This window comes from Macrobrachium nipponense, chromosome 37, assembly GCF_015104395.2.
Source record: "Macrobrachium nipponense isolate FS-2020 chromosome 37, ASM1510439v2, whole genome shotgun sequence".
In the NCBI taxonomy this organism is placed as follows: domain Eukaryota; kingdom Metazoa; phylum Arthropoda; class Malacostraca; order Decapoda; family Palaemonidae; genus Macrobrachium; species Macrobrachium nipponense.
Window position 1 is genome coordinate 46,439,066 of NC_061097.1, and position 23,510 is coordinate 46,462,575.

The 23,510-nt window shown below is 37.1% G+C and overlaps 1 protein-coding gene across 2 annotated transcripts in view; it reads right to left on the reverse strand.

Moving 5' to 3' along the window:
- LOC135209239 (insulin-like growth factor-binding protein complex acid labile subunit) overlaps positions 1-23,510 on the reverse strand; it is a 440,028-nt gene that overhangs the window by 125,201 nt on the left and 291,317 nt on the right. For both annotated transcript variants that reach the window (XM_064241931.1, XM_064241930.1), the window contains exon 3: positions 15,737-15,769. The gene's annotated coding sequence lies outside the window, so the exon portion shown is untranslated. The remainder of the gene's footprint in view (positions 1-15,736; positions 15,770-23,510) is intronic.

Genomic DNA, 23,510 nt, shown 5'->3' on the forward strand with positions numbered 1-23,510 from the left:
GGAGATAAGGATCTTGGAACAAGCCAGCCTGTCGTGAGGGATCTTCTGAATTTCTCTACGAGAAGAGGAAATTATTTGTAAATTTTTTTATATTTAGTCATGATGTGTATATATACATATATATATGTATATATATATATATATATATATATATATAATATATATATATATATATATATATACATTTATATATTATGTATACAAACACATTTCGTATCTATATACATATTTATATATGTATGTATGTAAACATATGTTAAATGTATATATATGTGTATATGCATATGTATATATAAAACTAAATCTAATCTCAATGAAATGTACAAGGCATAGCTAATGATTCAAATTTTGCCATTCAAAGACAATAACTAAAGATTAAGTGATATCACATACATTCATCTGTCACACGTGCATACATACACCAACATACATACGCACGCACGAGGTCGAAACAACAAACAAAAAATCTTCTGGACGAGCACACGACAAAAGAGACCAGCTGTGTTGCTCTTGGGATGACATTTGGTTTTAAGAGCAATATAAATTACTGCCCGGTGGGAGGACCATACCCAGCACCTGGCACAAGCAGGGAAAACAGAAGAAGCAGTAGCAGGCAACAACAGAAAAAAAAAGCAGTAGCAAGCATCAGCAGAAATAATAGCAGCAAGAAGCAGTAATCTCCTTGACAGAACTGTTAAATAAGGAAAATAATTCATAATGAATTATTTTTTCCTACCCAGCCCAATCCAACAAAAACCAAAAACCATTAAATAATAATAATAAAATAATAATAATAATAAGAATAAAATAATAATAATAATAATTGCAGGAGCAAGATTAGTAGACAGCAACTGATGGGGAGTTTCGAAACACCAACACCACCGTCCTACAGAACCCAAACCCAACAGAAAGCCAAAGCAGCAACCCTCCTTAGAAAACGGCGCCTGGAAAAGCACAAATCAATGGTGATGAGATTCTGACTTGAGTAAACTGAAAGAGATGGCCAGAAAAAAGGCTAAGAAGCAAGGGAAAACCAAAGGGAGGAAACTCAAAATCGAGAAATACAAAGTACAAGAGAGGGGGTTTACCTAAACAAACAAACCAAATAAGAAGATTGTAAAACAGAAGGCTTCAAGGCCAAAGCACACAAGAAATCCAACGGGTACATGAACAGGAATTAAAGGGATACCAACAGAGAAACAAACTATTTCGGAACCACCAGAACAAAAGGACCTAGACAGCCAAACTATAAGAGGGGAAGACAACCAAAACCCAGAAATTCCTGAAGCCGAACCAAAGTAAGAGAACTCTGGGAAAAACATATGGAGCAATCCGGTTACACAACAAAACAAACATGCAACATGGCTCCCAGGAAGTCTAAGGAAGAAGAACAAACAGGGAGAATAAAACAAAGATTCACAGAACATCACGACAGACACAGTCAGACAACCAACTAAGAAAATGCCAAACTGGAAAAACCCCAGGTTCCCGATGAACGTCCATCGGATACTGGCTCCCAAAAACTTCAAGGCCCTACACCCACGAATAGCATCAAACAACTCCAGCATTGTATCTCAAATCACCAAGACCCAAATCCCAAATGGTACCACCGAGAGGTAAGCAACATCCTTAGTAAAAAACAAAAAAACAAGAGTAAGGGAAAATTAATAGCCAGTAACTACAGGCCTATCACCTGCCTAACCAATAATGTGGAAGTTACTAACAGGTATCCATCAGTTGAAAGGCTATACAAACTACCTAGAGGAGACAAACACCATCCCCTACCCAAACAGAAGGCTGCAGAACGGAAGTGTAGGGGCACAACAAAAGACCAGCTCCTGATAGACAAAAATGGTAAATGAAGAAACAGTAGGAGAAGGAAAACCAACCTAAGTCATGGCATGGTATTAGACTATAAGGAAAGCCTTCGACCATGATACCAAACAATCACCCCATGGGATAATAGAATGCCTGAAATAAAATATTTGGGGCTAGAGGCACAAAACCCAACCATCAGCTCCCGCCCAAAAATACAATGGCGCAACGGGAATACAATACGTACAAGCTCTGGAATAAGACTAGCAGAGGTTAATATCATCGGAGAAGGGATCTTACCAGGGCGACTCAACTGTCCCCTCCCCTTACTTTCTTAGTAGCCACCCTGAATTCCCATGGACAAAAGTTACTACAGAAGTATGGATGCCGGGTTACCAACTCAAGAAAAGATGGCAAACAAAATCAACCACTCTGATGTTCATGGGACGACCATCAAGCTGCTATTGGTTAAACGAAGCATCAAAGGAAATAGATACCCTAATCCCCAGACTGTAAGGATTGTTATCCGGTGGGGACATCCAGAATGGAGTTTTGGAATAGAAAAAAATGCGCCTTAGAGTCAAACATACAAAAAGGCACAAAGTAACGAGAACTGAAAGGGATAAAGCTACCAGAATGGCGGGAGCAACATCAAAACACATAGATGAGCACGGAGACCGAACTACCATGGGAATAATGGAAGGAGGAGATATTAAAACAAACCAAGAGGGGAAATGAAGGGACACGATCAGGAAAGAATATATGCAGAGGACTCAAGGCGAATACTCAAGTCAAAACTCAACGCGGGGAAAGATATACAAAAGCCATTAAACACAAATGGGCAGGTGACCAGGTAATCAGATACAGCGCAGGGGAATATGGGAAGTGGAACGAAGGCAGAACTCACCGCAGCGCATAGATCAGAAAAACCCGGAACAATGGAAACAAATGAAAATCCAACAAAGCACTACACCCCCAAGAGCAAATACGGACAGAACTATCCACTAACACGAAAGGAAACGGGAGGGAGATAGGACTTAACTAAGTTAGAGGAACTTGGCCGGTCAACCATTGGACAAACAGAGCCACTGGGGCAATATCTAGGAAAACCATGTGAAAGACGAGTGGCTAAAGAGTGGCATTGGGAAGAATGGAACTAATAAAAAGTAGAAACGAAGACCCAAAAAGAAAATACACAAGACAGGGTAAAGAACACGAAAGAACACAGGACTGGACACAACAAAAAACCAATGCACAGGAAAACAATCATGATGACAGCATGACTAAAAGAACTAGCCAGCGATGACCAATTGGCAAATGGCTAACAGAGGGGAGCTCTCCAAAGAAGTAAACTGGAAGGAATGATAACAAGCTGCACAAGAATCAGGCCCTAAGAAACCAGATATGTTTCAAAGTTACGATAGACGGCAAATAACATCTTCTCCCATGATGTAGGAAGTGCAACTACGAAAAATGAAAACCATAAACCCCACCATAGGCAAGTGAAGAATGCCCGGGCACTTGCCACAAGGAACCAGTACAAAAAGAGGCATGATTCCAGTGGCAAAAGCACCCTCCACGGGAGCCTGTTGGCAAGAAACATCCAGCTACCTTGCAGTCAATAAGATTGGTACGAGCACCCCAACCTGAGGGTAGTGATAGAGAAAAACGATCAGGCAAAGATCTCTGGTGGGGAACTAGGTATCAGAACAGGTAATAGTGGTGATACGTGCAAATAGACCAGAACGTGGACATTCGACTGACAAAGTCAAGAACGGAAAGTTTATCACTCATTGATGTTCGCCAATACCATGGGAAACAACCAGGAGAAGAAGACAAAGAGAGGGAAAAAATTGATAAGTAGCAAGATCTGAAAAATAGAAATAAAGAGGATACGGGATATTGCCAGTGGAAATCGTAACCCATTAATCATAAGGGGGGGAAGCACTAGGCAACGATCCCAACGGATCCCCTGAAAAGGAATCTAGAAAAAACTAGACGGCTGGAAGTAGCTCCAGGTTCGCATGCAGAAGAGTGTGATTCCATAGAAACGGCAACACTAGTAATGAAAAAGTGATGGAACTCCTAAGGAATGGCCAGGAATGCAACCCTGGAACCCCAACACGATAAATGAAACACCCCAGTCGAAATTTGGAGGACTGTGATAGAGCAAAAACAAAAAGAAAAAAAAAAAAAAAAAAAAAAAAAAAAAAAAAAAAAAAAAAAAAAAAGAAAAAAAAAAAATAAATAATAATAATAATAATAAGAATAATAATTAATTTAATAATAATAATAATAAAATCAATAATAAATAATAATAAAATAATCAATACCGTGGCAGTCATATTCCATCGATATACTTTGTGATCGAAACTCTCTCTCTCTCTCTCTCTCTGACACAATGGACTCGTGTGTGTGTGTGTGTGTGTGTGTTTGCTTGTGCGGGGGTGTTCTTTGTGCATTTAACCATTTATAGGGTGTAGATTTTGTTTTTAGAGAGAGAGAAAGAGAGAGAGAGAAAAAAAAAAAAAGAGAGAGAGAGAGAGAGAGAGAGAGAACGTGTGTCTGTGAGCGCGCGCGCGCAAATAAAAATCAAAATGAAAACAAAACTGCAAAGAAATTAAAAAAATAAAAATGAGAAACCGCTAAATATATATTAATAAAAACGTTATACAAAATCATGGTTCGAGAGCATAAGAATTTGTGGATGATCTCACTGGTATATTTAAGCTTATGAAATGCAGTTGTGAATATTGTAAAGTGCATTCGTGCATACGAAATGCAGAGGTTGAATCTAGTGATTTATTAAGTAGGCGTGACAAATACTTGTGAGTGATCTCATATACTGGATTTGTCCACACGCAGTTTAGATGTAGGTAGGTGTGTGTGTGTATATGTGGGTGTACATTTCTGGGAGTGTATGACTCAACGGTAAAATTTACGAGTATACCCACGTTCTGCGACTGCATAATAGTGTAGTTATTTGCATGTGTTGATAGGCACAAGACACATGTAAGCATACATTCTTAAGCATGTTCATAAAACAAATGCATGCACAGGCAACTTAATACTTTATTAAGTACGTTTGATATATCAATTTGGGTGTGAGATAAAAAAAAATAAACCAATCAACAAAAAGAATGATAAACCCAAGAGTCATTCAGACGCTACACAAACTTCCGCCAAGGCTGAGAAATTCATACAGACTCCCCTATGGTTCCTATATATCCTAGGTCGAACCACCCCAAAATTCGAACCGCTTACTTAAGCATACAGGGTCACCTTCGGTCAAATTTTCAACCAAATTCACCTGGATGGTGGTCGATTATTGTGAAGGTACTGAGAAACTTGCCTGTAACTTCTGAAATACTATAGTAGATTCACATCAGCCATGCATCTGATGTCTTGGCCAGTCCCTTACGACGCTCTTGATTGGCTGTTGATAAGCCAATCAACTGACCAACACACACGGATTGGAAACTTCTTTTCTCTCTCGAAGAGAGAGTTCATATTTAGGCAGGATGTATGTTCGCCACCTCTCCATTGAAGGATGCTTTTTGAAAGGGGACGTGATCCCTCATGAGGAGGGTTGGAACATACAGTCCTGCCTATGTCAACTCTTGATGAGTAGACTGAGAGTGTTTCCAACCCTGTGATTGGCTTATCAGCAGCCAATCAGGAGCGTCGTAAGGGACTGGTCTAGACATCAGATGCACCGGTGATGTGAATCTACTATGGTACCAGCTGCGGGAATTCTCGGAACAAGGAAGATAGCAGGAGAGTTCCAGATTTTTCAAGACTGGGAGACTGATAGGAGGTCGATGTCTTTGTCCTGACAATGTTTCAGATATAACCGTTGAAAGTTAATGATTGGTGAAGGATTTAAATTAAACATTAGATTATGCATATAATAATATATGCTGCTGTAAATTACGGTATACTTATTAAATCCACGTCTCGAAGGCATTCAGGAAACGATACGTCTACTTATAAGCATCCTGAAGGTCTGTCGTTACTTATACTTAATTGAGATATTTGTACTTGATACTTTATTTTGTCTAAACTTAATATCTATATTTCGGTATTTTCCTGGTAGTAATTGAAAGTTTTAACATTTACCCAATATTGAAGGAGGAAAACCGAACAGTCCCTGCTCCTCTTTTTTAACCGCTTTTAGTGAGTGTATGTGTGCGTGGATTGTGCATGTATATACAAGAGAGAGAGAGAGAGAGAGAGAGACGAGATAAGAAGGAGAGAGAGAGAGAGAGAGAGAGAGCACTCGCCAAGGCTGCATAACCAGTTATCCCACGGAATGAGTTTCCGCTGCTAACCGATCCGATCCCGATTAAGTTTTGGCCAGATCAACACGAGCCTTTTTCCCAGACTTATTTGCCGAGTCGCTTAACTTTGCTCTGATAATGATGATGATGACCTTGTTGGATGCATTAAGGGTGTTATGGGTAGAGGTATGTATGACGTCCGCTCATCATGAACCCTGATTCGGTTAATGAGGAGGTGGGGTTATGTATTAACTCCTCTTTTATTTGCCAAAGGAGGGAACGGGTAAGAAAGGGCATAGGAACAAAAATTACCATTTTAAATTTTGATACATTTGATATATATATATATATTATATATATATATATATATATATATATTTAGACTACATGTATATTTAAATGTCCTAAGTATGTATATATATATGATATATATATATATATATATATTATAATATAGATATATATACATATATATACCAAAATAAATATAAGTCATATCACATTACCGTGATCATAACATATATCGAGCTACAATGTCCTTTAATAATCTAATTCGCCTCTACCTCGGAATTAATAATATTTTCTATATGCTAACGAAGGGGAATTTTTTCTCGATAATAGATTTACCTGTACTTGGGCGCCCAAGTACAGGTAAATCTATTATCGAGAAAAAATTCCCCTTCGGTTAAGCATATATGAAAATATATTAATTCCGAGGTAGAGCGAATTAGATATTAAAGGACAGTTGTAGCTCGATATATATATATATATATATATATATATATATATATATATATATAGAGAGAGAGAGAGAGAGAGAGAGAGAGAGAGAGAGAGAGAGAGAGAGAGAGAGAGAGAGAGAGCATTCTCAAATACCAAACATTACTAAACAAATGCATACCGCCAAGATATCCCCACGTTGACCAAATATTTTATTTAAAAAATCCTTTTAACAAATAAATCCAATATATACATATGAAAAAATACGTTCGCCAAAATACATCCGACAAAATACATTTGCCATAATACATCTGTCAAAATACATCCGACAAAATACATTTGCCATAATACATCTGTCAAAATACATCCGACAAAATACATCCGACATAATGACCTCTGGCTATTGCAGAACGAACGAATTACAATGTGAAATTACGTCAATTCTCCGCGTCAATGATTCATTATGACGCATTACGACGCCCAAAGGCCCCTGAATGATGACAAATGATGTGTTCTTACTTCATTTGAATGCAGATTTATTTTGATATTAATACATTACAGACCGTTTGCTACGGTGTCTACTGTTACGATATAAAAGAAAATGGAAGAGGTGAATTATTCTTTTTTTATATCATTATTATCTAGGGTGAATTTGACGATGATTTATGATGATGATTGTGATGGTAGTGACAATGAATTATTCAAATTATATAAAATGAGTAATAGTCTCCCAAAGTTATTAATCTTTATTATCATCATAACCTGTTTTTCTTACCAATAATAATAATAATAATAATAATAATAATAATAATAATAATAATAATAATAATAATAATAATAATAATAATGACGATGTTTTAGTAAAAATAAGTGAAATATTACCTGCAATAATAATAATAATAATAATAATAATAATAATAATAATAATAATAATAATAATAATTGATGTCGCAATACCATGGGACACCAGAGTTGAAGAGAAAGAGAGGGAAAAAATGGATAAGTATCAAGATCTGAAAATAGAAATAAGAAGGATATGGGATATGCCAGTGGAAATCGTACCCATAATCATAGGAGCACTAGGCACGATCCCAAGATCCCTGAAAAGGAATCTAGAAAAACTAGAGGCTGAAGTAGCTCCAGGACTCATGCAGAAGAGTGTGATCCTAGAAACGGCACACATAGTAAGAAAAGTGATGGACTCCTAAGGAGGCAGGATGCAACCCGGAACCCCACACTATAAATACCACCCAGTCGAATTGGAGGACTGTGATAGAGCAAAAAAAAAAAAAAATAAAATAAAAATAAATAAAATAAAATAAATAAATAAATAAATAAATAATAAAAATTGACGTAAATCAAACTTAAAAAATACACCAACATAATCAACAACAATAAAACAACAATGAAAAACAAGCCAACAAACAAACACACACACCACACACACACACACACCAAGTCAAAAGTTCCGCAAGGCTCCGTTGACAGGCGACGAGTAACATGAGCCCTCTGGAGGACGTGGAAGACGAGACTAGTATGGGTCTTACCTAAACAGTTTTCATTTGAAGCTTAAAATTAATTCATCCTCCTCTCTCTCCCCCCCCCCCCTCCCCCCCACCCCCCCCTTTTATGCAAATTGACCCTCAGGGGTGCCAATCAAACTCCCAAGATAGATCTACAATAACAAATGCAGACAGACGGATTTTAGGGGGTGGGGGTGTTTGTTGGGGGGGGGGTGGGGGGGGGTATTAGGCGGCGGGGGTATCCCCACCTTATGAGAGCAGTTGGCCCGTGAATCACGTTTCAAATAATATCAATTATTATCAAAATTATTATAATTATCCACAATTAAACTAAGTCATTCATGCGTATTTTGTCTATATCTTTATAGCTTAAGTTAGTCGATAATCGAGGGAAAATATTCTATCAATTTTCGATTAAATAAACATACGTTTAATCTCAAAAATTATAAAAATTAATTCTCAGTCCTTTAAACAAACAGATATTGTATCAATGTCACGGTCCATCAGAAGGAATGTATATATACCACCGACAGTGTGTCTTATGAAGCGCACCATATACCAGCTGTCTAACTTCTCGCTCCTATTTTTACTCATGAGAATTTAATAAATAAAATTAATAAACAGAAATCACCCAATCAATACTACAGGCAAAAATGTAGGATTTCTTTTCATTTTGTTTTTAAGTATGAAATTATATCAATGGGTTTCTTTAATTATATTAAAGAGACCCATTGATAAGCAAACATTAATTATGAGAAAAGAATAAAGATGTATTCATATAACGAAGATGGAGAAATATTTTCCTAATGACAATAAAAAGTATTCATATACCAAGGGAAAATATATTTCCTCCTGACAGTAAAAAGTATTCCTATAACAAGGGGAAATATATTTTCCTCCTGACAGTAAAATGTATTTATATAACAAGGGAAAATATATTTTCCTCCTGACAGTAAAATGTATTTATATAACAAGGGAAAATATATTTTCTTCCTGACAGTAAAATGTATTTATATAACAAGGAAAAATATATTTTCTTCCTGACAGTAAAATGTATTTATATAACAAGGAAACATATATTTTCCTTCTGGCAATTAAATGCATTCTTATAAGGAAAAATATATATCCTCCTGACAATACAACGTATTCTTGTAACAAGGAAAATTTATTTCCACCTGAAAATAAAACGTATTCTTATAATCAGGAGAAATATATTTCCTCCTGACAATAAAACGTATTACTATACCAAAGGAAAAAATATTTTCCTCCTGAAAATAAAACGTATTCATACCACAAGGGGAAATATATTTCCTTTTGACAATAAAACGTATTCCTATACCAAGGGAAAATATATTCCCACCTGAAAATAAAACGTATTCATATAATAAGGAAAAATATATTTCCACCTGACAAGATAACGTACTCTTATAGAAATGAAAAATTAAATGATACTTGTGAAAGCACCATAAATTAAAGCTCTTGCTTTCAAGCATGTGTCAAATATCATCAAATCATTATGCTATAAAATATATATTAAAAAAGAATATTAAATATATCACGCACTCTTCTGAAATGGGGGAGGACGGCACTCAGGGAAAAAGAAACAAAAGAAAATAACGAAAAGAGGGAAAAAAGAAAAGAGGATAAAAGTAACAATGAAATAAGAAAAAAGAAACATCAAAAAAGGAAATATAAAGGAAAAGAGAAAAAAGGGAAAACGAAAAAATCTAAAAAAGGAAAATAAAAGAAATAAAAGGAAAACAAAAAAGGAAAATATAAGACATAAAAATGATAAAAGAAAAACGAAAAAAAAAGGAAAGAACCCACTTCTTCGTCCCCCTCCCCCCATCTCGCCCGTATCTCGAAGGAGATAATAGATAGTTATAATAGATAACACAAGAAACTGATCAATGGGGGAACCTCCATCTCAGTCACTGGCAATTTATCTCACTGGATGTACCATCCAACCAACACCTTCAAAACCCCCTTCTTCTTATTCTGGCAAACCCCAACCCCCATCCACATAACCTCCCCCTCCCCCCTCCACCCATCTCTCTCATCTCCCACCTCAAGCAAGCGTTTTACTGGATGCTTTTGACAAGCATCGTCTCTCGATGCTAAGGAAGGTAAAGGAGGTTTCTTTGTGTATGTGTGTGCGCGCTAAATACAGGGCTAATGCATTGAAGTTGAGTTTTGAACCTAATAAAAAAGATTATATATAATTATATTATAATATATATATATATATATATATATATATATATATATTATATATATATATATATAGATATATATATATAATATATACACAGACCAATATATTTCAAAATTTAAGTTACACGTGAAATTTAATATATATATAATATATATATATATATATATTATATATCTAATATATATATAATATAACTTCCGTCAAATTCCTCTCCACTAACCACCCGCCCTGGCCCCCCCTTACAAAAATTCATCCAAGGCTTTAAAAACATGATAAATCTGAACCCATCGAGTTTTTTTCATAAACATTTTTTTTTCATTTGAGTCATATGGTCCCAATACCGCTGTTCATCATCATCATCATCATCATCATCATCATTTCGGGGGTCCTCTGTGTCGTGTCCCGTCAGTGGGATGGGGCGGTGGGGGAGTGGGCTTTCTGGACGCATGCGCAGTTTCTCATGTGGCAAAGTCACCTGACATAATTCTCCCCTGGTCAGGTCTTTCATCACTTTTGAGTTGGCGTTAAGTCTCTTCTGTTAACTGGGCAGCTGGTATCGGCGGTTATCTGATGTCTACGCGTATGTATATGTACGTATGAATTATCTGTGCATACATATATATGCATGTACATTATACACACACACACACATATATATATATAACTTTTTACCAGACACGTATGTAGTATTAACTGGCTACAAGGACCCTCGCTCTCTCTCTCTCTCTCTCTCTCTCTCTCTCTCTCTCTCTCTCTCTCTCTCTCTCAGGCATGGAAACAGATAGAAGGAATAACAGAAAATATCATGGAACTAAAAATATCAGAAAGAGCAAGCAGAGGTAGATTAATAGTGCCCAAAACAATACCAGGAAAAATAAGGAAAGCACACAGGACATTAATCCACTACGCACCAGCATCGATAATGCAGCGTCTATTCAATGCGTTGCCAGCTCATCTGAGGAATATATCAGGAGTGAGCGTAGATGTGTTTAAGAATAAGCTCGACAAATATCTAAACTGCATCCCAGACCATCCAAGATTGGAAGATGCAAAATATACCGGAAGATGTACTAGCAACTCTCTGTTATGACATTAGAAGGCGCCTTCCAAACCACAGGGGGACCTGGGACAACCCGCAACGAAACTGTAAGGTCTGTAAGGTCTCTCTCTCTCATCCTCTGATCTCTCTCTCTCTCTCCTCTTATATATAATACTATATCTATATCTTAATAATTAATAATAATATTTGGTCGGCCTTAAAAAAGAAAGTCAGTTGGAAAAGGACGTTCATAACCAACTATGCAAATATTATCATACCCACTCATCCCTGTGGCTCATTGACAACCACGCATGCGCGGCTGAATCGGGAAATGGAGGTTAGAATTAATAGGACATCATCCAAGACTCCTTACGTGACATTTCTCTCAAAGACAGAGAAAGAGAAAGAGAAAGAGAGAGAGAAAAAACAAGTCTAATTTATCTAACTTTACAAAAAAGTGGTACGATGGTAGGCAAGATTACCTTCAAAAACAGAGAGAGAAAAAATAGGTTCAATTTATCTAACTAAGAATAAAAATTGATACGGTGGCTGGCAATCTCGAACGTTCTTATATCCTGCATGTTTTCAGACTAAGCCATGACTCTGCACAACTAATAAGAGGCTATGAATATAGAGACACACTCGGGATGACTCGACGGTTCCTTTATGCCGTATGCGACCGTGGGTGGCGGACTTTGACTTAAGTTTCTAGAGAGAAATTTCTAAAGAGGTTTCGCTCTTTGCACTGGCTACTGTTTAATCACAGTGACTCGTGGATCAGAAATGCATCCAAATATTAAAATGACGTATTATCATTCAGATTGAATTTCCTAATTAATAGTCGCAGTCGTCATCGAATATCCACTCAACATGAAACATTTTCTTAAAACTAATAATACTGTTGACAAAAACATCAGCTTCCCATTCATTATGAGTAGCTACTGAAATTTCAGTTCAACTCTGACAAACACTAACAATTATTGTCGACCCACTGCCAACTGCAGTTATCGGTTATATCTAATTCACCACTGACAGCTGCAACTCAACAAAAATCAAAGTTAATCAATAACCATTGCAATGACAACTCCAGTTATCAGTAATTATCATTATCTTTACCATTGTCATCTGCAATTACCGACAAATATTAGTGCAGCAATGAATTATAAAAAATCATAAGTTTACGAATGGCAAACCAAATTATCAACAGATCATTATCACGGGCAATTTAAATCGTCAACAAAAATCTGCTTATCACTGAATTATTCTGCAATTACCGACAACTATTAGTTTAGCGATGAATTATTAAATATAAAAAGTCTACCGATGGTAACCCTAATTATCAACAGATATCAGCTTATTAATGACAGCTTAAAGCGTCAGCAAATATCTGCTTACCACTGAATTATCACCGGATAAAGTTCACCAATGACACCCGCAATTATCGCACCATACAAGTGTCCCACTGATAATGCAACGACAAAAAATCATGAGGGAATAACTGCAGATTAAACTGAGAATTTGAGTTAATTTTGAATAATCTATTCATAAATCACAGGTTGTGAATTACGAGTAATGGAGTACTCACATCATGACGCTCAGTCGACAACTACCTCGTCAACATCAAAGGAATTCTTATGTTTTCTGGAGTGATAGCAAAGCATTAATATTTAGTAAACAATACACGCGGCTATGACATTAAACCTAACAAACAATTATATTGCAACAAAAACACGAAAATAAAACAAAACACAAAAAAACAAGCCGCTTTCAAATATTCTTATAAAAAAAAAAAAAAAACACGGAAATTCTAATGAGAGCCAACCGATGCGCCCCGCCGTACGGATATGCATATGCACAGACGTCCGCTCGTCGGCTTTAGTCTTTAATTCTTTCTGATAAAAAAAAGGAAACACGATCTGTATATGCTATATGCTATGTGCTGCTGCTGGTCTCCGGTTGATTTCAATGTGGAGATTTAAGCACTGCATTCGGGGAGTCTTCTTATTTTTCTTTTTTTTTTCTTCTGGGGAACGAAAGGGGGTGTAGAAAGGGGGGAGCGAGTACGGTGGGGGCCGGGGGTGGACGGAGGTAAGTGAACCTGAAACTGGACGAATAGATTTACTATGGCTTTTTTTCTCTTGACAGAGAGAGAGAGAAAGAGAGAGACCTTACAGACCTTACAGACCTTACATTTCGTTCGGGTTGCCCCAGGTCCCTCAGTGTGAGGCGCCTCTAATGTCTACCAGAGAGTTGCTAGTACATCTTCCGGTATATTTTTGCATCTTCCAATCTTGGATGGTCTGGGATGCAGTTTAGATATTTGTCGAGCTTATTCTTAAACACAGAGAGAGAGAGAGAGACTCACACTGAAATTACAGAGAAATATATGTAATATATATACTAACATAACTTACATAAATATATATATATATATATATATATATATATATAATATATATATATATATATATATATATATAGATAGATAGATATACAGGGAACTGAATGATAGACAAATAATAATCATATTTGACGCACAATGGTGGTCGTACAAAATCCTTGACGACTGCCAATAAACCAAACGACATCAGCATTCAATCAAATAAAAAAATTCTGGCACCTTTGCGAAAACAAGAGACACGACCCTCTGTAATAATTCATACGCAGGTTGAAACTGTTTGCAAAGTCACCGAGCCGAAATTAGGCAACAAACGCTTGAACAGAGAGAGAGAGAGAGAGAGAAGAGAGAGAGAGAGACGTAAGAAAATATTCAAATCCCTCATCGTCCGAAATACGAACCCAAAAACCTTGAGGGAGGGCGAAGGGGGGGGGGGGGATGAGAGGAGGAGAGGGGGAGGGGTGGGCCACACAGATGCCAAATCCATAAATATGACCCGAAATTTCTCCAGGTATAGATTCAAACAATTCTGCAGCATAAATGCGCCGGAAATCTTCCCCAAACAACAGAATCTATGACTGGGGGCGATCCGTATATATCGCCAGGAGAGAGAGAGAGAGAGAGAGAGAGAGAGAGAGAGAGAGAGAGAGAGAGAGTAAAACAATTGATGCAGTCCACATACATAACTTAACCTACGATTCGTAATTTTTCTACGAAAAATTAATTTACACTAAACGAAGCCTTAGCTTCACTTCATGTTTAGAAGTGAAGCTCTATTCTAATAACGCTAATCTTAGAGAATTAAATGCTTCCATTACAGCCTTCTTAAACCACTTTCCCTAAACTCTCATACAGTGTGAGTCTTGTCTTGGCTTGCACGGCTCCAAGTTCCTACCGAGATCCAGCTCCAAGTTCTAAATTGAAGCAAAGTTCCACTCTCTAAATTGAGGCAAGGTTCCAAGTTCCAAACGAGACCCGGCTCTTAAGTTCCAACTCAAGCTCGGGTTCACATTCCAACCGAGGCCCCAGCTCCAAGTTCCGACTGAGGCTCGGCTCCGAGTTCCAGTCGAGACCCTAACTCCCATGTCTCAGCTGGCACTTCGGCTCCAAGTTCCAGACTAGTCCACAGCTCCAAGTTCCGACTGAGGCTCGGCTCCAAGTTCCAGACTAGTCCACAGCTCCAAGTTCCGACTGAGGCTCGGCTCCAAGTTCCAACCGAGGCCCCAGCTCCAAGTTCCAACTTAGTCTCCAGCTCCAAATTCCGACCTAGTTCCCAGTTTCAAATTCCAACCGAGGCGCTGCTTCAAATTCCCGAAATGTATATTAGTATTGCACCAGACCCGGTTTTCCTGCCATGCCCCTGGGTTAGGCTAGGTTATGTTTAACATCCTTCGTAATTTGGGTGTGGGAAACGCAATGAAATTATTTTCAAAGAAGATTCTATGGTTAGTTTTTGGGATATGGCATCCCCCTTTCTTTTCTCAGGGAAGGTCCCAGTACTCGGTTGCAGTTCTGGGGTATGGGGCATGGCTCCAACACGGAGCTCTCTCTCTCTATATACCCACCACCACAGCTGCTGCTGCTGTTGCTACCACCAACCATCATTCATACCTGCCAGCCCTCGACATTTATAGGAGACTCTGAAAACGTTTTGTGTGTTAAACGTTTAAATATGCATGTGTGTGTTGTGTGTGTGTGTGTGTAGCATTTTTCAAAAGACAGACTGATGAACATTATAACACTTACCACGCGGTCTGTCTGGAGAACCGACTCCAAGATCTGGAAAAAAAACAATAAATTTTATGAAAACCAAAGTAAGAAAATGAAAATACGTTTCACATCGAAATAATATTTCTGTACACATGTATCCCTCATCAGAACAACAAATGAGGTGTTTGCAGAATTATATATGTATGCATATATATACACACAAATCTTTGTGTAACCAATTTTATATATATTTAAAACATAAACCTAGGCAAAGCACATCGAATTAAGAATACTATTTCGAAACATATTCCCACAGCAAAAAGCTTCCCTTACAAAAAAAAAAAAAAAAAAAAAAAAAAAAAAAAGCTCATTACAAAACACTTCATGAAAATTCCCTCAAGAAAAAAAACTAAAAAAAAAAAACAGGAAACAACGTTGGCAACTGGGTTTTTCCAGCGGCCCTTTGACGAAGACCCGAAAAACTGTTTTCAGACGTTTACAAAATTTTTACAAAAATGTCTCGCAAAATAAGGAGAGTCATTTTGGCCGAAATAGTTTCGTCTCGCGTTTTACTGATGAGATTCCCAGTAAATATATAAGGCAAAAATAGAACAAGAATAATTGCAAGGTATAGTTATGAAAGTCAGCGTTCTTTTTGCATTCAAATTCCTATGCTACAAATACAAATTAATATGTAATTGATAAATTAATTAATAAATTAATCAAATAAATTGATGCCATGATACCTAAAGGGTAATTTCGTCTTTTGTAATATCAAAACTATCATTCAACCAGAATCACACATGAACATTTCTGAGAGAGAGAGAGAGAGAGAGAGAGAGAGAGAGAGAGAGAGAGAGAGAGAGGCAGGCGGGAAGGAACTTGCATCTTACCTTCAAAATTATTAAATCTCTTGACTAAGCAAGTCACGAAATGAGGTCAAATTCAAGTCCCCAGATTTGAGAGCACTGGGGGGGGGAGCAGGAGGAGGAGGAGAAAGGGACAGAAGGCCCACCAAAGGAGGATGTTACTCCATGGAATAATAAAATATGATAAAAACTAAAACAAAATAAAAAATATGAGAGAGAGACAGAGAGAGAGAGAGAGAGAGAGAGAGAGAGAGAGAGAGAGATATCACCTTCTTTATCAAATAGGTGAATATTCCCCTCTCTCTCTCTCTCTCTCTCAGATGGCCAGGCAGCTGATGTTGGAATAACAATATCTCTATCTTACAGCCACGCAGTTGGAGGTGATAAAGCACAGCCCCTCTCTCTCTCTCTCTCTCTCTCTCTCTCTCTCTCTCTCTCTCTGTCTCCATACTGCCATTTCCCGCACCTCTGCTCCTCTCAAAAGCGGGTCCTGCAATGCGTTTGGGTCATTATCCCGTCTGATGTCGGGTTGGAAATTAAAATGATAATGGCGGCAAACATTCCAGCAGAGGAAGAAGAAGAGGAAAAAGAGGAAATAAAGAGAAGAGGAGGATAGTCCCCTCACTAAGAAGAAATGAAGCCCAGATCTAGGCCACAGCATTACCGGCAAACATAACCTCTTTTCGCACAACGAGAAAAAATTAGTGATGAAAAAGGATTATTTTCCTTTTGGGGTGGGGGGGGGGAGGGGGGGGGGGAGGTGATGCATTAAAGCTCTACTATTTTTTGTGGAGGGGTGGGCACGAGAGCTCCCGGGGGGTTTCAATGAAGTTCTTTTCGGTCTTCAAAATATAATTTAGATAAGTATGAATGTATCACAGCTGGCAACTCATTTGATATCTTGTCATTTAAAATATATAATTATATATTAAATATATATTTTTTTTTTTTTAAAAAATTTTATATGATATATATATGTATATTATAATATAATAATATTATATATATATATATATATATTCTCTCCCACTGCAGGTAATCTGCGGACCATTCCTTACAGCACCTATATGTATCCTACCTTCCCCAGTAATGAGGTCCTCTGCTAAGTGCCACATTGAGCTAGCTTTAACGGCACCTGGCACACCTACACCTCTCTCTCTCTCTCTCTCTCTCTCTCTCTCTCTCTCTCTCTCTCTCTCTCTCTCTCTTTTATGCTTCGTGATCGGGAGAACTGACCAAATGCAGTCTCTTTCTTTGGCTTCATCTCTGTCTATATAATGTGCTCTCTCTCTCTCTCTCTCTCTCTCTCTCTCTCTCTCTCTCTCTGCCATTTTCGAAAGTCCTGATCTGTAGCTTCGGCCACTTCCTTCCCCCCCCAACCCCCCCCCTTAAAAAATGGCTGACCCTAGTCAGGAGGTGGGAGGTCGTACGGCAAAAGACGCCCTGCTTTGAGAGGAAGTTGATATAATAAATAAAAGAATTTTGGACTCGCTTCGTTCTTTCGTGTTAAAATCCTAAAATAAATAAATAAAAAATAAAAAAATAAAGGAGAAAGATTCCTAGTTTAATCCTCCGTCCCTAATTCCTTCCTTCCTCTACATCCTCTCGACGAGGGATGCTTTTAAGCCCCAAGAGAGAGAGAGAGAGAGCCGAGAGAAGAGAGAGAGCCCTAGAGAGAGAGAGAGAGAGAGAGAGTTTAATTCGACGGCTGAACAACCATCAGCGGGGGTTCCTCCGTTAAGCTGTTAATTATGTTTATGTAATTTACGCTATGATTTTTTTATTTTTGTATGGGATCATCCCCATATTGAGGAGGCGGTCTTGTGTGTGTGTATACACATATATACGTCTGTGTGTATATATACATGTATATATATGTGTGTGTAAAATATACATATACATATATATAATATATATATATATATATATATATATAAGAGAGAGAGAGAGAGAGAGAGAGAGAGAGAGAGAGGGGGGGGGGGGGGAAGAAGTGTGGACTGTGTGGAATAATATGTATGGAATAAAAAGAAGAGTAAGCCTTCGGGGTAACATGGATTAGCATCCAGAGAGAGAGAGAGAGAGAGAGAGAGAGAGAGAGAGAGAGAGACGAGAGAGAGAGAGAGAGGGGGGGGGGGGGGGAAGAAGTGTGGACTGTGTGGAATAATATGTATGGAATAAAAAGAAGAGTAAGCCTTCGGGTAACATGGATTAGCATCCAGAGAGAGAGAGAGAAGAGAGAGAGAGAGAGAGAGAGAGAGAGAGAACACCACGAAAGTTACGTTCGGTAATTAGAGCTCATCCACCTCCACTCAAACCCGCTTTTCTTTCCTACCGCGACGGAAAAGTGTATATAGGACATGGGGTGGGGGGGTGTGGGGGGGGGGGGGGGTGGGTAAGGAGAAGCGCTATTTCGGATAAGCCATTTCTACTGACGGTGTCTTGAGGGGTCTTCGACACCGGTCCCCCCCGAAACCCTTCCCCCTTCTACGGCCAGTCGTAACATAGGTTTTACATGGTGGAATATGGACGTTTTTATGGGGCCTCCTCTCTCTCTCTCTCTCTCTCTCTCTCTCTCTCTCTCATATATATATATATGGGCAATATCTGCAGCAACTCTCTCTCTCTCTCTCTCTCTCGTAGTAGCCATCTTGCTTGGTGAGACGTACCCGCGTACAAGTCAGATTAATCAACAGATCATCCAAGTTAACAAAATACGACTAGAATTTGAGAAATATCTAGAAGTGTTCGTGAAACTATCGGTGATAAGATAGTGTGAAAAATAGTAGGATAAAGCGCTTCTAAGTTAGTTTTATCAAGTGTAATACTATAAATCAGAACAAGATGGCAGTAAGTTCCAACTGCGGGAAGACGGTGGCGTATTTAGGTGTTTAGCAGATTCGCAATACGATGAGGTAGCAGGAAGGGAACTGGCATTTCTCATCTATGAAATCAGCAACAGTCTAACCAAAGATACAAAAAGCAATTCATAGATATATTAGAAGGATATAATCCTTCAAACTGGAACAAATCTAATGAAAACATCTTGAAAATAATTGAAGAAGTTCCAAATAAAATCCAAGTGGTCAAGAGACTCATAAAGAAAATATACATAAACCAACATATTCCGACAAAGAAAATGAATAAGGTGAATCTTGTGAATATCCTAATTGATGCATTAGGAAAAGAATGCCAAAAGCATGCAAACTGTGTAAGGTTTGGTATACGCATAGTCAATCACAAACCCTAATCAGAAAATGTGCTGCATGCAACATTCCGACCCATCCACAGTGTGCTGAGGTAATACAAGATTTGAGAAAAGATACAGAATTTTTTGTTCAACATGCCTATCATGGATAGACAATGTTATTAAATCAAGATTGAATGTACAAATAGTTGAGGATGAAGAAGAAAGGAAGAAGAAGAAGAAAAAGAGAAGAGGAAAACGGAAGAGAAGTAAACAAAAATGAAATGACAGAAAAAAATAAGGAAAACAAAGAACAAGATAAAAGTATGGATGCAGAGATACTCATTGATACTACATATGAGGCAATAAAGCAGCATACCTACGAAGAAATAAATTACGATATGACAACAGAAAAGCAAATCCCGAAAGAGGGCTCTACCCAGATCTACACAATGACGGGAAAGAGGAAAAAATAGACAAGAAAGACAAAATCTGCAACCTTTTGAAAAGAGGGAATTGCAGATTTGGAGAAAGATGTTACTACAAACATCCTAAGATATGTCAAAACTATGAAATATATGGTAAATGTGCATACTTAGATGGATATGGGGATGATTGCAGAGATCTGCATCCAAAAATATGTAAAAACCTAAAAGAAGGAAAAGGATGTAAGTTCGACAAAAAATGCAAATATATGCACCCTGTAGCCATGAATCATAATCAAATAAATAACCAACCAAGTAAAATAAAATCCAAAATAAGAAAGAAACAAATAAAGAGAGAAATCAAGAATATCAGGTAAAAGAGAAAAGCAAACACCAATGAGATATGCAGAGGTGTCAGCAAAAAATTTCAAAGCATCAGCTCCGAAATTCTACTCAAGAGATAATAACTGTATTTATTATGCAAGAGGATATTGCAGAAACGGAGAAAATTGCAGATTCAGACACAAAATGAAGAATATGATGAAGGAAGTCAATCAAATATTATGGAAAAGTTGGATTTTTTAATGTCAGAATTTCTGGAAATGAAAAAAAGAACATACCAGAACAGGAAAGAGACATGGGAAAATCTATTACTACCATTATTAAATGAAGGAGAAAAACACGCAAACCATCATAGTGATGAATGCGCAGGGTTTAGTTACGAGTAACTCAAAAAGAAAAATAGAGTACTTAGAAGAACTAACCCAAAATGAAAAGAAAATAGATATAATGAATATAAGTGAAACCTGGTATTCCCAAGAGACTGGGAATGATGATCAAATAAAAGGGTTCCAAACTTATAGATCAGATAGAAAAAAATAGGAATCAAGGGGAACCGCAATATATGGGAAAGACAAAAAACAAGGAAAAATATATGAGAAATATAGTAACTCAGAATGTGAACTAATAGCGGTAGAATTTGAATCTGAAAAATTGATGAACATAGTAATATATAGACTCCTAATACTAAAGAGTTTGACTTAATAATTGAAAAATTGGATGATATATGTAGGAAAATCACAAGGGAACTGGACTATTCTCCTACTTGGTGACTGTTCAACCTTTCGTTTCGTAGAACTGGAAGGAAACGAAAAATAGGAGATTGTTGGGTTGTACTTATACAATATAAAAAGAGAGTAATAGTAGTGCAGAAGATAAGAGGCAATTTGAAAAGCTGTAGATATGCTACTAGAATACAACATTCAACAAATAAATCACCTGCCAACAGAAAGGAAAATACGTTAGACCTAGTATTGTGAACGAGATGAATATGTTAAAGAAATAATAGTTTATAATGCGAGTATTTCAGACCATAATGTCATAGAATTAACAGTTCATTCCAAAGCAAGTGAAAACTAGAGATAAGCAAGAAATGAAAAAAGTGGGAAGGATATGGAAAATACAACTTCTACAGAAAATATAAAATGGTCAGAAATAAATGAAGAATTAAACAAAGATTGGGATAACATTTTCGTAAGTGATGGACATAAGGGTAAATACGGAGATATTATATAAAATATTGGAGAAAATAGTGGAAAAATATATACCGAAGAAGAAAAGTAAACATCATTCATGCATACCAAGAGACAGAAGGATCTTGTTCCAGAAAATCAGAAAAGTGGAAAAAAGGTCTTGCAAAAGAAAAAAATGCATGGAAAGTTATAGAACTAAAAAGTAAGATAGAAAATGCAGAACAAAAAGATTATACAATCAAAAGAAAATGAAAAACGGGACTTGGAAGAAAAAACCCTATTAAATATCAAGCAAAACCCCAAACTATTATACTCATACGCGAAAAAGATGAATAAAAGAAGAATAGAAATAGGCCCTCTGAGAATTGAAGGGAGATTAACGAATGAAAAAAAAGGAAATTTGCAACATACTGGCAGAACGATATAAGAGAGAATTCACCCCTAGAATAGATAATGAAGATAATGATATAGAAGTAAGGAAGAAAATATGAATATTTAGCTGACATAGAAATTAATGAAGCTGATATTGTGCAGGCAATTAATGAACAAATTAAAAATGGAGCTGCTGCAGGGCCGGATGGAGTCCCTGCTATTTTGTTAAAGAAAGTAGTTCATTCTATCGCAAAGCCACTTGCAATATTATTAAGACAAAGTGTAGATACAGGCAAGATTTATGATGAGCACAAATTAGCATATATCACCCCTACTTTCAAAAGTGGATCAAGACTAGAGGCAAGTAATTATAGGCCTGTGAGTCTAACATCACATATTATGAAAGTGTATGAAAGGGTAATGAAGAAAAATATTATGAAACATTTAATAAAAAATAATTTTGTTTAATATAGGACAACACGGTTTCGTACCCGGAAAAGTACACAAACCCAACTGTTAGTCCATCGTGAGAACATATGCAAAAATATGAAAAGCGGAAATGAAACAGATGTGGTTTATCGAGACTTTGCTAAAGCTTTTTGACAAAGTAGACCATAATATATTAGCAAAGAAAATTAGAAAACACAATATCGTAGATAAAGTAGGAAGATGGTTAAAAGAATTTTTACACAACAGAAAACAGATAGTTATTGCAAACGACGAGAAATCGGATGAAACAAGGTAATATCCGGTGTGCCACAAGGTACGGTGCTAGCTGCAATATTGTTTGTATTATAGATTGAAGACATAGACAGTAATGTTAAGGATTCGGTAGTGAGTAGTTTCGCTGATGACACAAGAATAAAGTAGAGAAATTACTTGTGATGAAGATAGGAACGCTCTACAAAGAGACCTTCAATAAAGTATATGATTGGGCAGAGGTAAATAGGATGGTATTTAACTCTGATAAATTTGAATCAATAAATTATGGAGACAGAGAAGGAAAGAAAAGCTATATGCATATAGGACTAATAATGCAGACAATCACAAATAAGGAAGCAGTTAAAGACCTTGGTTGGTGTGATGATGAATAGGAAAAAACATGTTATGCAATGATCAAATAGCAATTCTGTTGGCAAAATGTAAAGCAAAAATGGGAATGTTGTTACGGCACTTCAAAACAAGAAAAGCTGAACACATGATTATGCTTTATAAAACATATGTTCGTAGTCCACTTGAATATTGCAATATGATATGGTACCCACACTATCAAAAGGATATTGCACAAATAGAGAGTGTACAAAGGTCCTTTTACAGCTAGAATAGAAGTTAAGGACCTTAGACTACTGGGAAAGACTACAATCCTTAAAATTATATAGTCTAGAAAGGAAGAAGAGAACGCTACATGATAATTTCTAGGCATGGAAA